This window comes from Triturus cristatus, chromosome 10 (genome assembly GCF_964204655.1).
Source record: "Triturus cristatus chromosome 10, aTriCri1.1, whole genome shotgun sequence".
NCBI lineage: Eukaryota > Metazoa > Chordata > Amphibia > Caudata > Salamandridae > Triturus > Triturus cristatus.
In genome coordinates, this window is record NC_140593.1 from 1157745746 (window position 1) to 1157761158 (window position 15413).

Here is a 15413-nt window from a genome sequence, read left to right on the forward strand (position 1 = left end):
ACCCTGAGTCCACAGCAAAACTGAGGCCTGTGGCTATTGTGGGTGACGTGGAACCGTGACCACAGGACACTGTGAACGTTTGCAACACCATCATCTTCCTGGTCTTCCTCGAAGTTGTGCTTTGGGCTCCGAGTAGCTCCAGCCTTGAGCATCTCCTGCACTGAAGATTGCTGGGCTCCACTCCACGAGTGACCCGTGGGCCAGTTTCCAGTGCGATCGCTCGAGGCTCCTTCGCGATCACTAGCCCGTTGGCTAATAGCTCCCCACGAAGGCAACTCGTCTTCTGATTGGGCTTTCCTGATTGCTCCCGACGTGCCCCAGCTTACCTTTGCTGGGTGAGTCCCCCAGACTTTGCTGGTCTGCACCGCCGTCCTGTCTCTGATTCCAAGTGACTTGCCGTTGCCAAGGCTTGTTATGTCCAATCTGGTCGCCGACACCGCAGCACTCGACAGACTTTATGGGACAGCTCGAATCCAACTCCTGGTTATGATCGGCGCCTCCTGGACCTCGTGGCTGAAGAGTCAAGACACCCGTCAACTCACCTGAAGCACCCAACATCTGTGGGCATTGGTCTATCGTGCCCTTGGTCACTGGTAAGTGACTCAGACTCTGTCCCCTCTGCTTTCAGGATCCTTCCATCCTAGATCCATGCTTTGATCGCTTCGGACACTTCTCCTCTTCACGGCAGCAGCACTTCTTCGTCAGCTTCCATTGAAATCGACGACGCGACCCGACACCAAAAGACACCTATGCACCCGGCTTCCCTGGGTGAGGTAACACGAGTACTCCGGTGCTCCCATGGGTGCTAGCCCTAGAACTTCCTGAGTCCAAAAGGGTTTGGTCCTGACTCATTTCTAAGTGTCCCTAATCTTTAAATTTCCAACCACGACATTGCCCATAGAAGCTAACGGGAACCCGCAGCTGTGTTCACACAATGCACACAGCCCCAGTGGGTCCCCTGAGTCACTACCTTGGGTGGTTCCTTGAGGTCCCTGCGATTCTACAGGCTCTAGGCCTTGTGTCTAGTTCAGTCGTGGTTCTTATACCACTTTATTGGTATATGGTTTGGTACGCCCCTAGGGCCCAAACCTGTATTTGTGCTATTACTGTTGATTGCTAACTTGTAACTTAAGTACTTCAAACTCCAGTCTCATAAAGAGACTAGAGGGGTGTGTTTTATCTTAAATACATATATTTTAAATATATACCTGGTGTGGCTGTCCTTTCATTTGGTCATTCAGTAGGTTATAGACTGGTTAAACAAGCAGCTTTACATTCCTTCAAGACTTAGCCTGAAGGCTGCTCCCCAAAGCTACCACTAGGATAGCTATCAATAAAGGTTGTCTTTAACCTATCACCATAAGGGGTTGTTTGGACTGATACAGGGTGCCCACTATAACTAGTGGACAGCATATATCAGGCCAACTTCTCACAACCTATTGCTTAGGGCCGGTTTTCTTGGGTGTTCGGCAGTGGGGGCCCAGTGTACCGTTCTGCGGTCCCCGTCCTCCACTCTGTTTCCAGCATGATGTTCTGTGGTTTGCGGGGGCCTTGCAGCGGTCCACGCTGGGTCGGTCCTGCCCTGGCTTCCCGCATGTTTGGGGGTTGACTGGCTACGGGGGCTTGTGGGTTTTTGGTGGTAGGTGAGGCGCCAATCATGTACTTACTTGCCTCGACCGGGTCTCTGGCTGCTCCTTTGGTGTGTGTGGACTCTGCGGCCTGGGTTCTTCCGGGCTACACCCGCTTCCTGTGTAGGTGCGTGAGCTGACAGTTGCCGCGCGTGCCTGCATGCAGCCCGGAGCCATGCGCTGCTGCCGTTGCCCAAGCTTGAAGCCGCACACCACACCCATTCCTCAGGCCGTCGGCATGCAAATTGTGATATGTTCTTGTGTCCTTTGAGGGCGCCTGTCCTTAGGGTGGGTTCCTTCAGCGTCTTTTTCCGTGCATTGTGTGTTGTAGTACTGTCATCTTAAGAACCGTGGCTTTCCTTGTGTTCAGTTTGTAGTGCGTATCTTGCACATGGGCATTTGCACTACATTCTGCTCACGCAGCACGTTTGCAAAACCTGGTTTGAAGCTGACTGTGGTTGTGAGCAAGTATGTTGGGGGCTCTCGACTCTGCTCTGCTCTTCTCCTGCTGTCACATTAAGGCTCTCCCATTTAGTTGTTTTTTGGGTCATGGTGACTCGGTGCTGTATTATGGGAACAACGTACTCTGGGTGTGTGCTATGTCTTTGTCATTCTATATCTTTTGATATTCCTGTACAGGTTTCATGCACCTTTTACGGTGGTATGTCTGGGTTTGCCTGGCAGCTTGGTTACATGTGGTAACATTTTCCTGGCTGGGCGCTACCTAGTCATTGGTTTCCCCCTTATTGAACTAGTATCCACAACCTGCTTCACAGCGCTGTATGAAAGGGGCTTAGTACGGATTGTGCTTTTTGTATGTATGCCCTTGATGTCCTACTTTTGTTGTGGATTTCTTGGTGTTATTCCTGCTGGTCCTTCTTGTCTGTTTTTGCAGTGCTGTTTGCTGATTTTTTGAAGCGGCATCATGGAGCCGTGGGTACACTGTACCGTGCTCTACTATATCCAGCGTTGGGCTCTTCCAGGTGTTTTCTCGCCCTTTCTTTATTCTCAGGTTCCATAGGGCGGTATTACACACTTCATAGGGGTGCTGTATGTTTGGCCATTCATGTACGTACTGGTGGGAGCACATACATCGACCATTGGCCCTATGGGTTGTGTGTTCCTGTCCTGGTGTTTTACTGGTATTTAGGGGTGTGTTGCAGGATCACGGCTTCGTTTTGTTCCTTGGTTGTCCCTGACTCCTTCCTCCCTTCCGGGCGTTAGGCCTGCGGTCCATCCATCCTGCTCTCATTTATTGTGCAGGGTCTGGCCTGGTTGGTCTCTGGTTGGGCGTCCTCCTGGGGATTCTGGGGGCTGTGGGCTGTGGGCTGCTGCGTGTCTCATGGGAGTGGGCGGCTGTTGGCACCTGTCCGGCCTTCTCTGGGCTGCTTCGATGGTGCCCCTGTGGGATTTGCTTTTGCTTCTGCTCCTGGTGGTCTTGCCCTTTCTTGTTCTTGGCCGTGGCACCCTCTCCTCCTTCTGCTCCCTGGCTCCCTACGGTCTGCCTCGACGGGCAGCTCTTGCGCCCCCATCCTGGTCATGCTTCTCCTCACTTCATGAGGGTTGGGGTCTCTGTTGAGGGTCTTCTGTTACCTCTCCTCCCATCCTGGGTGGCCTCTGTCTCGGTTCCATGCGTCCTGCCCTCTGCCGGGCTGCTCCGGTTTTTCGGGTATTGGGTTCCCCTGCTCGTGTCCAAAGTGCTGTGGCTCTTTGGTTGGTCTACTGCCTTTGGGTTGTGGCGGCTTGATTGGGCCCGGGATTTGGCTAACGCCTCTGCTGGGGTGTGCGTTTTGACCCGTTCTTGAGGGGTCGCTTTTTGGCTGTCTCTCTGGTCCTTCTCTGTCGGGTCCTGTTCATCCTGTTCCAGCTGCCCCTTTTGGTTTTAGCAGCTCTGCTCTAGCAGGCTCTGTTGTTTCCGGGCTCTTGGTGTGTGTCCGGCAAGGTACCACACGGCGGGGTAATACTCATTGCTGGAGCCCGCTCGAGCTGGGCCTCCTCCCTGGGGCTGTGGGACCTGGTACAGCAGGACCTCGCCCGTCTTACCTGACCATCCTCCTCTTGAACATTCCTTGCCTGGTCTGTCTTTGAGGATGCTTCCCCTCCGTAGTTGGTCTCAGTGCCTCTGGGCCCTCCTTGACTTGTCTGGAGTTTGCCCCTGCCCTGCGGGGGCTTTTTGTTTCTATTCTGGGTGGTTTTTCAGCTGCCTCGTTCTCCGGGGGGTTGCTGGGTTTTCCCCTTTGGCTTTTTGGCACGGTTTTGCCGTTCCTTGCCTGGGTCACTTGGTTCCAGTTTCGGATGGAGTCCCCAGTGGTGACTCTGTCTGCCTTCTCGTCCGGACTCCCAGCTTTGCGCTTTCCTCTTGTCCCTTGGCATGTGCGGGTTCTGGGTTTGTTTGGCCTGGACGGGACTGGACGTTTGACCTGTTGGTGGTGCTCGCCTGGATGCTTCTCCCTTGGTTTCCGCTGCGGTGGGTGTTGGTCCAAGGAGCTTTGGCTCCTTGGTATGTATTGTGCTTCTGGGGGCACAGGCTCGCACGGGACAAGGGCTTGGGTCCTGCCGCTGCTTCATGATATCCCGGTGTGGTATATGTTCGAACAGTGCTTTTCTTTGTCCAGAGATTTTGGGTTTCCTGGTTCTCCATGCCCGTGGTGGGGCCCTGCACTTCCTGTGCGGTTTTGAATCCCCTTCTTCTTTGTCCCTGGTTTTGGGGTGCTGGTGCCTGCTGGCTCGGGTTTTCTCCCACGAGGCGTTGGCATTGCTCGGGCTCGTTTTGCCCGGCTCTCCTGTCCTTCTCGCCTTTGGGGTGTTTCTGCCTGTGGCCTTCCCTCCGTGTGTGCTGCTGTTCTTCATGGGTCTCCGTTGTTCGACTGGGTCGGGCCTGGTTGTTGGCTGGCTGGTTGGCCACCTGGTTGCTCGCTTCGGCGGCTCGTTTGCTACGTGTGGTACCTGACTGGGTCGGTTTGCTTGGCCCCTGCGCTGGTCTGACTTGCTCCTCCGTGCTGCGTTCCCCTTTCTGCCGCGTTCTGTATGCTTTCTTGTGCATGGTGGGCCCATGGTGGGCATTCGCATTCCTTTCTGGTGGCTTGGCCATGGGCCTGGTCCCTTCTGCTCTTCAGGCTCTGTGGGCGGCCTTGTGGGCTTTCTGCTTTTCGCTGATGGCCGGTGGGGTTCCCTTGGTGGCCGGGTCGCTTCGGTGTTGTTTCCTGTGGCATCCTGGGGCTGTTTTGCCTTGTGCCTGCCTGGGTTCTCTCATTGGTGTTACTCTCCCTTCAGGGGGGTCCTTTGTGCAGCTGGGGTCCTTGCCCCGCCTGTTTTTCTACATGCTGGTGGGGTTTTGGTGACCTTGATGTTTTTTTTTGTTCGGTTAGGGTGCTGGTTTCCTTTCTGCCCTCTCGATCCGTTCCTGCGGCTCCTGCCAGTCTGTTTTGATTGCGTCTGGTTCTTCTGCTTCGGTCCTCATTTGCAACCAGACCAGGTGGGTTTAGTTTCCTTCTTTCCCTCCGGTCGTTGGATTTGAGGTGGTTTCGGATCTCTCGCTGTTAGCGGTCTGCTGTACGGTGTTGCTGTGTTTCGGTTGGACTGCGTCTCTTTACTGCTGTGGCTTCTTATTGCGTCACTGTGCTGGGGCTGCCCTCTGTGTCTTCAGTTCTGAAGTCTGGGTTTTTTGCTTCTCTCTCACAGCAGGAGGACAGGTCTAGCCGTTGTACCCCCCAGGACCCAACGCACACATAATCCGCCTATTCCTTTGTCATTCGGAATTAATAAGCCAGCAGGAACGAAGAGGTAGGACAGACCCTACGTAACCAAATGGCCTTCAACACCTTTCGTCATATACAAAAGCAAAGCCGTGACGCACATGGTGTCTTTACACTGCGTCTCTTATTGCATCTCACCGTACAGGGCCGGACTGGTAATTCTGGGCACCGGGCAATCCCCCGGTAGGCTGGATGGGGTGGGGGCCGGTTTTGTGACAGGGGGCGGGTTTTGTTGCTGGGGCCGATGTGGACCCTGACCTGACCGGCCGTGATGAGTCAGAGAGTCAGATTAGTAGTCTGACTGTTGACAGACCGACTACTTGTATTCCGCATCTGATTTCATTTAGGCTATTATCATATGATTTTTAAAAATCCACCTGGCAGTGGCTGCACCATGAAGACACGTGCAGCGAGCAGTGATTGTCTCCGTCGCGGTCTTACGTTCACCCTTAGGGTGAGGTCTGGAGTGGACCTGGTGAATGTGATCATGCGCATCGGGGCTCGCTGAGTCGCGCACTAAAACGAGCGCGTGACTGGTGGTAAGGCGAGGTCGAGAAGGCAGGCATCTCAGAGCCAGAGAGACGAATGAGAAAGAGAGGCACTCCGTAATGTAATTATTTCTAGCCTGCCCCTGGGTCTGCCGCCCGCAGGTGAGTCTCCTGTGTGTCAGTCCAGTTGTTTGCATGCAATCCCCTGATCATGGCACTGTCTGGGGGCGTCGCGACTGGGCCGGTATCAAAAGCAAAAGGTTAGGACCCAGCCCGGTTCCGCAGGCAGCTCTGTGGATTTGTGAGCAAGGCGGAGCGAGGTGGTGGTGGCTGGCCTGGCTCTAGGCAGGTTATAAGGTCGGAGTGGCCGGGTAAATCATTCGTCATGAGGCCTACCATTTATTTGGGAGCAGCAGTTCGCATGCACTTATCGCCGATCTTGACTTTGGTGCATCAGCATCATCACAGTTGTGTAACCTGCACGTGTACTATTGATGGAGCAGGTAAAACAAAATTTTGTATACCTCCTCTATTTTGCATGAAAATAATTACATAACCGTATTAAACATTAACTCGTACTAACTAGTGTGGATTGGAATGACTAACCAACCTTTGCACCTTGATAAACACGAGATTTATGTGGGACTTAAATGCTAATTGCATGGCAAACAATTAAATAATTAACTGTGGTACGCAAACTAACTGTAGAACATGGTAAAATAGAGAATTGCATGATTTATGTTGCTTTTGTGATGGTTTGTGCTTTCAGCAGTGAAGAATGGTGCGTATTATTGCTTTAAATGTTGCTATAAGCTAGGAAATACTAATATACATTGGGATTAGTGTGGGTTTAAACATTAGAAACTTCATTTCTATATTCTAATTGCTGTTATGTCTGTTTTTGCTTAAGTTGGCATTCGGGCTTACTAGGCCACAGTACTTAACATGGAGTACCGAAGATGCCACCGTCATGTGAGCGCGACGCATACTGCGCAGAATCGGATGGCTCTGGAGATCTCCAAGCGACCTCCAACACGAACCAGAGTGTTCCTTGTCAAGGATAGGAACATGGAGGACTGCCAAACAAAGAATGGTGTGAACGATCGAGGGGACAATGAAGGACCTGTACAAGAAGGCTTGCTTGTTGTTACTTCGCAACTTTTGCCTGTGAATTACCAAAAGATATACAATTGAACGTTGCCATGCCAGGTCTTATGGGAAAACAGTCAAACCTGGGAACATTTGGGAGACTTGAAAGTTGAAATTTAATTAGCCAATCAGAACACTTTGTACCCCTAAACTGAAGGAGATTTCCTGGTTTACCTGGGTTTTCTTTGAATTCAAGGGAACAATTCCATCTGAACAGTTTTTGATTATTGCCGTGGCTTTGACAGGTTCTCCTGGAGATTGTCGCAGAGACTGGAATAATACTCTGTGTGATCGGAAGGTCGCCAATGTTCGAAATTCGGTAAATATAATGCTATGCGAGATTTTATGCTAAGGATCAAAGATTGGATGTCTCTTAGATTAAATGAACTAGTTGAACTGTAACCCTGGACATGCTAATGCAGAGTGAACTGAATTAGATAAACTAAAATTGGATTAATAAGAAATGAGTTTGTGATTCTTTAATAAGGTATTGATAATTCATCGAATGTTTCCGAAGCTTTAATTGTGTTTTAGCTGGTTCTAAATCACCATCAACCAGTTCAACTAATTGGTCCATTGACCAAGTGGTGGAGTGCCTTGATGTTAGAATCAGGATTCTATAGGTGCTAATGTATATAATGTATATAATGTAAAGGAATTACTCCTGATAGGTAACAAGGTACCCCAACATATCCAGCGCTTCTTCTTTTTTTCTTCCTATGCACAGATTTGAGTGAGGTGTATGACTGTTGGTATTATGGGCCCCACCAATGAATGAATGTATGGATGAGTTAGTGTGATGACGAGTCTGTGACATAAGGAGGATATGTAAATTTGTCCTTTTCAGCTGGATCAGTTTTCTGGTAGCAGAGTTATGGTTATTTTTGGCTAGTTTGGTGATTATTGATTTATTTTTTAACACTTTGTGTTGAGTCGTGTTGCGTTTTATGGTGTCAATTGTTTGGAATACTTCCGGGAAGCAGGAAGTTGGTTTCCCTGTATGTAGACAGGGAAATGTGTGGCAGGTGAAGTCGCACAACGCATTGTCTGGTTTCAAGTTGATAACATCGTCGTGTGTTATCGGTAGGGACATTTTCCGTGTGAATGTGCGTGAGTGAAATAGCAACAGGTTCTCTCGTGAAACTCTGGCCTTAATTCTCAGGAGCATTGTAGTCTCCACATGTGTTTCATCCCCAGAGAAACGGTTAGCCTTTATGCTTGTTAAAAGGGTAAAGTAGAGGGAAGTGCTACCTTATCGGCGAAGCGGAATAATTTTGTGGTAGGGTAGAGGTAAGCGCTGCCTACTGGAAATACAGAATTCTTGTGTAAATGGTCCAAGCTATCCCTCTGGTTTAGCGAAACAGGCAATGGTGGTGTTTTTATGTTGTTACTAACAGATTTGATTAAAAAAAACGTAAGAAAAGCTTGCCGATAAAAAAAATAAAAAATTGTAAAGGAGGGGTCAGCAGAAGCAGGAGTAGCGAGAAAAGCTCACGTCAGAAAGACCGCACTGGGATTGGTCAGCTATAAAGAAACAAAGCTTTCGCTGATTGGTGCGTTAGGGTGAGCCGCACTAGGAGTGGAGAATTGCCAGTGTGACGTAGAACTCCCAGGATTGGTGCATTAGTGTGAGTCGCGCTGGGATAGGAGAACTTCAGAAGTGACTTAGACACACAGTATTGGTGCGTTAGTGTGAGTCGCGAGGGGATTGGACGGAATACGGAACAGCTGCAAGGAAAGGGATTTGAAAAGTCTAGTGATTCAGAACTTGGAAAAAAATAAAAATGATGTACTACGATCCACCTGAGAAAGAGAAAAAATCATGGTTTGGGAAAAAGTTAAAAGAGGATAAGCCGATTGTGACTAGGGAAGGACAGATACTTCCCCCACCAAAATCGCCTGCATCTTTTATGGTAGCGAAATATTGGTACCATACATGTATTTGGTTAGAGAATTGGGCAAAGTATACAAAAGAGGATGGAGTGCTAGCGTTTCCAGAAAGTGGTTCGTTTAGTTTGGCTGTATTAAGAAATTTAAGAGAATAAATGATGAGGTTAGAACCGAAACCAAGACCTACTCAGTTTGAGGCTTTGACGGAGTGGTAAGAAGAGATATATGAAAGGGAACGGCATTGGAGTGGAAGAAGGTATAATTACATGTTTGGTAGACAGTGTGGGCAGGAAAGTCATGATGACAAAATGAGAAGATGGCGGAATGCAAATATGACTGATAGTATGTTTCCTCTGAGAAATACTGAAGAGACAAGTGGCAGAAAGTGTACAGAAAAGAGAAATGATACAGGGTCAGAAGGTTGTAGATATGGTGTGAGTGAATCGGAGGATGAAGTGCTGGAGGACATGTTTTATAAAAATCCTTCCCCGTATCAACCGAAATCTACGTTCCTGACGCCGAGTGCGCCGGTAAGAGAAACCATGATAAATAAAAATCTTGAGCAAACGCCACCTGATTTGGGAAAAATTAATCCATTTAAAGATTCTGAAATATCACAACCCGTTAGGACTGGAAATGAAAATTCGGTTGAGCTAGCTAGAACTACTCTGGAAATAACTGAGAAAATTAGAGAATTAACTAAAAATATGGAAGCAGTGACCGTACCTGTAACTATAGGGCCGGTGATGCCTGTCTTTGATAAACAGAAAGATAGTGAGCATTGTTTAACAGTTCCCTACAATTGCGGTAGACAAATCAAGACAGAAAGAAGTGGATCTGGAGGAAATGCATGGAAAAATAGGGCAGGAACATCAGGTTTAAGTACTCCTAAAAATTTGACTGTAAATCAAAGTCCAGCAAGTAAGACACTGATGACAACAGAATCAGCAACAGAAACCCCAGAGAGAAATTTGGATAAAATAAGAAGCGAGACAACCCCTGTAGGTCCCACTTCTGAAGAATTAAGTGATTGGTTAAGAAGTTTACAGCGAAAAGATACAGAACCTCAACCTTTAGATGTAGCAAAGTTAAAGGTAACGTTAGAAGAATTAATAGTAGGGACTATTCCAACTGAAAAATTAAAAGCATATCAGGATGAGGAGCTAATGTTCCTCTGCAAAAGTATAACTTGGAGAGTGAGGAATTTGCATGAGAAATTGGAAGAGACAGCGAGTGAAATGGGTATTGACTTTGAGAAAATAAGATCATTACAGAAACCGTATAGGGTAGATTTTTCTGAAAAGGATATTGAAAATTTGAATACTAAGGGGAAATTGACTCAAATTAAAGAACTGATTGCCTTGTTAAGGAAATGGGGTGATGTAGATAGGTGGAAGAGTAGATGGTTCCGAAAGAGAGAGGAAACGAGAAATAAGCCTTTTTCAGCATTTCCGGTGACAGAAAAGAAGCCAGTGGTAACTGAATGTCCCATGAGGGAGATCCCGGGAGGGGGTTATGTACATGTTCCTTGGACTAGGCAGGATATTTTGTCGTTTACCAATGATTTTCCGAGGTTAAGAGAAAAACCAGTTGAATGGTACCGACAGGTAGAAAGATTTGTTGAACTGTTGAAAGTGTTGTGAATAGATCTGAATGGTACCTGCAGATTTATGGGCAGAATGTAAAATTACAATAGGTTGGCCAACTCAAGAGTACCCTAGGGATCCTAAGACGGGAGCCCCTGATCCGGAGGTAATGAGAAAATATGAACAGGTAATTACCTTTTTGAAAAATAAAGTGCCGCCAAAAGAAACTGACTGAGTAAACATTGACAGAACTCACCAAGAGGTTAAAGAATCTGTTCATGCTTACTATGAAAGGTTGCTGTTAGCGCTCAAGCAATACAGTGGAGATGAGAAATTAAGTGAGAAGGACCTAAGTCATTTTGTATATCGATTTGTCTATGGTTTAAGACCTGAGGTTAGCGAAATGATCAAACAATATACAGTAGATTGGCAGAATAAAAAGATAGATGAAGTGTTACGACATGCAAATTATTTTAGTGATGAAATCGAAGCTAAACAACGTGAACTGAAAGAGAAGGCAATGTGGGCACAAGTTAAGGTAGCGAAGAGATAAGAAGCCCAGGTGATTGAGCAAGCTAATGGAATGGGCCAAGCTAGACAACAACCTAATATTGGGAAAGGAAAGGAACAAATCAGCCTAGAGGAAGCTAAAAAGAAATGTCCATGTCATAATTGCGGAAAATTAGGGCATTGGAAATCCGAGTGTAAATTGCCCCCGAGTGCTAATGGTGATAATGCATCATTGAATCCACAAGTGCAGAATGAGGTGAGTTGTCAACCGCCGCGACAGCAGCAGGTTGTTACCCAACAGTGTCAGGTGCCAAAGCCACCTTTTTCACAGTGCGTAAATCATCAGAGATACAGTAAGGAGACAGGATTCTACACCGAAGAACAGGTAACAAAGCTACCACGCGCTAGTGCTGTCTCGCAGTATTGGCTGCAGTGTGATGAGAGTGAGTCAGAAGAGAGTTATTGACGGTGCCGAGGAGAGGAAGAGGAGTGTGTACTTGGCGCAACTCTAGAGGTAGACCAGACAGGACCCTTTGTGGATGGAAAGGTAAATGATGAAAATATTACTTTCCTAGTGGATATTGGTGCTACTCGTTCAACTGTTAGGGATGTATGTCGTTACAACGCACACTTTTACAACGCATGCACTTACAACGCATTTTTTACAACGCACAATCCATTACAACGCATGACATTACAACGCATGACACTCCAACGCATTTTTAAAAACTACCTTTACAACGCATTCCATTACAACGCATACTACCATTACAACGCATACCATTACAGCGCATAATATTAAATTGCATTTAAGGTAAGTATTAGTTAAATTGCATTTAAGGTAAGTATTAGATAGTATAGGGGTAAAAATTACTTTTCTAACTCCAGGGGGTGCAACAGTAGGGTAAGTGTTGGATAGTGTAGGGTTAAAAATTACTATTCTAACTCCAGGGGGTGCAACAGTAGGGTAAGTGTTGGATAGTGTAGGGGTAACAATTACTATTCTAACTCCAGGGGGTGCAACAGTAGGGTAAGTGTTGGATAGTATAGGGGTAAAAATTACTATTCTAACTCCAGGGGGTGCAACAGTAGGGTAAGTATTGGATAGTATAGGGGTAAAAATTACTATTCTAACTCCAGGGGGTGCAACAGTAGGGTAAGTGTTGGATAGTATAGGGGTAAAAATTACTATTCTAACTCCAGGGGGTGCAACAGTAGGGTAAGTGTTGGATAGTATAGGGGTAAAAATTACTATTCTAACTCCAGGGGGTGCAACAGTAGGGTAAGTGTTGGATAGTATAGGGGTAAAAATTACTATTCTAACTCCAGGGGGTGCAACAGTAGGGTAAGTGTTGGATAGTATAGGGGTAAAAATTACTATTCTAACTCCAGGGGGTGCAACAGTAGGGTAAGTGTTGGATAGTATAGGGGTAAAAATTACTATTCTAACTCCAGGAGGTGCAACAGTAGGGTAAGTGTTGGATAGTATAGGGGTAAAAATTACTAATACTTACCTTAAATGCAATTTAACTAATACTTACCTTAAATGCAATTTAATATTATGCGTTGTAATGGTATGCGTTGTAATGGTAGTATGCGTTGTAATGGAATGCGTTGTAAAGGTAGTTTTTAAAAATGCGTTGTAGTGTCATGCGTTGTAATGTCATGCATTGTAATGGATTGTGCGTTGTAAAAAATGCGTTGTAAGTGTAGTGCGTTGTAAAAGTTGCGTTGTAAAGGTTGTTCCCCAACTGTTAGATCAGCTGACGTTAAAAATCTTCCTCTCTCTGGTGACACAATCCAAGTAGTTGGAGTTTCAAATAGACAGATAAAAACTTATCTTACAGATCCTGTTAAGGTGAAAATAGGGAAATTCACCGACATGCATCAATTTGTCGTGTGTGATACTAGCCCCGTGAATCTGTTAGGGAGAGATTTGTTGTGCAAAATGAATTGCACTATTTTCTGTACCCCTAATTTTTTTGAAAATTCTTTTTATTGGCATTTATAGTAAACAGAGTGCGGATATTTGCACATACAGATTTACAGTAAACATGTGCCCTTGGAGCACCGTGTGCAGCGGATCTCACAAGCTTAGAGTGTCAGGGTCCCCGCCCTATCCTATGTCTAGGCTCATCCCACTGACGAACGCTGTGGATGCCGCATTACATGAGGGCTGCTATGAATATCCATATCCCCTTAGTGCGTTGTCCCTCCGGTCGGTGAAGCGCGGCCAATTAAGTACTATAAACGAACTGGGGACGTGTAAACTGGAGAGTGCACCATATCTGGAATTATAGTCAGTGTGTGGCTAACGTCGGGGAGCAGTTTCCTTGCCTGTCGCAGCGCTAGGGTTTCTCAGACGCGAGGAAGAGTCTAGGGAGGGGAGGGGCAAGGGTCGATGGCGGGAGTGTAGATCCCCGGCCGCGCATGGGGCGGAGAGGGTACCAGCTACAGGTCAGGGTTAGGGCCGATCGGATACCCGGGCCTCTCGGTCATCTCCCTCCTGAGTCGCGGGGGCCTCCTGAGAGTCAACTATTCGTGGGCCCGCCGCCGGTTGTGTTTCTTGTGTGAAGGAATGCATGAGCATCGCCCATGACAGGGAAATCGGGTGTTTGCCGTGTCCCCGAGCCTCCTCTGTTCGAAGCAACGTCTCCTCCGCTTTCCCCCACTTCTTAACTGCCCCCACCCATGCCGCCATGGGAGGTTCCTCCGGCGCCTTCCAGTGCATAGTAATGCATCGTTTAGTCCCAAGAAAGCAAAACGCCTCTCCACCTTCTTATTCTTGTGTCGCCCATGTATGCCTAAGGCGCTGGCCTCCCACGTGTAGAGATCCTGCAACCCAGTGACTGCACGAATGTCGGTATGCACCGCTTCCCAGTAATTATGAAGTGTCGGGCAATCCCATAACATGTGTATGAACGAGGCAGCCGGTTCAAGACACCTAGGGCAGGCGAACGGTGTATCAGGAAAGTATTTCTGTAGTTTTTCAGGAGTGAAGCACGCCCTGTGTAGGATATGTAACTGTATGTTCTTGAAGCGGTAATTACGGGACACTTTTTTGGTGTAATTAAGGGCCCTGATCCATTCCCCGTCGTGTAGGGGCCTGTGAAAGTCCTGTTCCCATTGTTCCCTGAGGGGTGCAAGTGTGGGTTGCCTGAGGGTACGTACGGCCTTGTATAACCAAGTAACTAAGTGTCGCCCGGGTCCCATCTGTAGTATTGCGTGGATAACCGGGTGTGTGGGGGTTCCGTATCAATCACTCGCCACTGTGTGCGACAGTCAGTGAGAAGCTGTATATGTCTCAGGAACTGACCCCTAGGGAGCTCAAAATCCTCCACCAGCTCGTCAAACGTCTGTAGGTGCCCCTCAGCATAGAGCATCCCCACCTCCGTCACTGCGTGGTCTGTCCAGGTCTGCAACATACTCTCTGTATACTGTGCTCGGTCCCTGGGGAAACCCACCAGCGGGAGAAGCGGAGAGTATGGTAGCGCCGCCCGGTCCATACGATGAACACGGGCCAGGCAGGCTCGCGCCGTGCTGACCTGTAGGGGTCCACCGGGGATCGGCGCTGCACCTGGCAGCAGCATACGGTGAATCGTGGAGGTTGGAATACGCCCCGTAGTGGTGGTCAGCTCTCCTCGTGCCCTGTCCGCTGTCCAGCGTGCCACCCATTGCAGCTGTGCAGCTAGAAAATACGCCTCGAACGACGGGGCCGCCAGCCCACCCTGGTCCAGGGGCAGTTGTAATTTCGCCAATGCAATACGTCTGCGGCCAGAGCCCCAGATGAGGGACCCCAACAAGGTATCGAGCTCGCGGAAGAAAGAACGTGGGGAACCACCGGGAGGTTGGAAAAAAGGTATAACAGACGAGGCACCAGGATCATTTTCGCGACCGCTATCTTTCCCGGGACTGCCAGTGATAGATCGTGCCAAAAGTGAATAGAGGATCGAATGCCACCCATCACTTTTCAGTAGTTCCCTTCATATATGTCCTTCGGTGTATGATATAGTCGAACTCCCAGATATCGTACCGCCTGGGGACTCCAGGAGAGATCTACGCTCCCCATTTGCACGCGGCACGGGGCCCCGTCCGGCGTCAGGGGATAGACCGTGGATTTAGTCCAATTGACCCTTAGGCCCGCCACCTCCTCAAAGTCGTGTAGGATGCGTGTTATCGAAGTCAGGTCAGCTGGGATATCCCGGACATTTATGAGTACATCGTCAGCGTATAACGATACCGAGTGGGTGGAATCTCCTATTTGGATGCCCCAGTCCTCCCCGCAATGCGGAGCGTGGCCGCTAGCGGCTCCAAGCAAGGGGTACAGCGGGCACCCCTGTCTGGTACCGCGAAAGATCGGAAAGGATTCCGAGATCATGGGACCGATCTGCACTCTGGAGCTGGGCG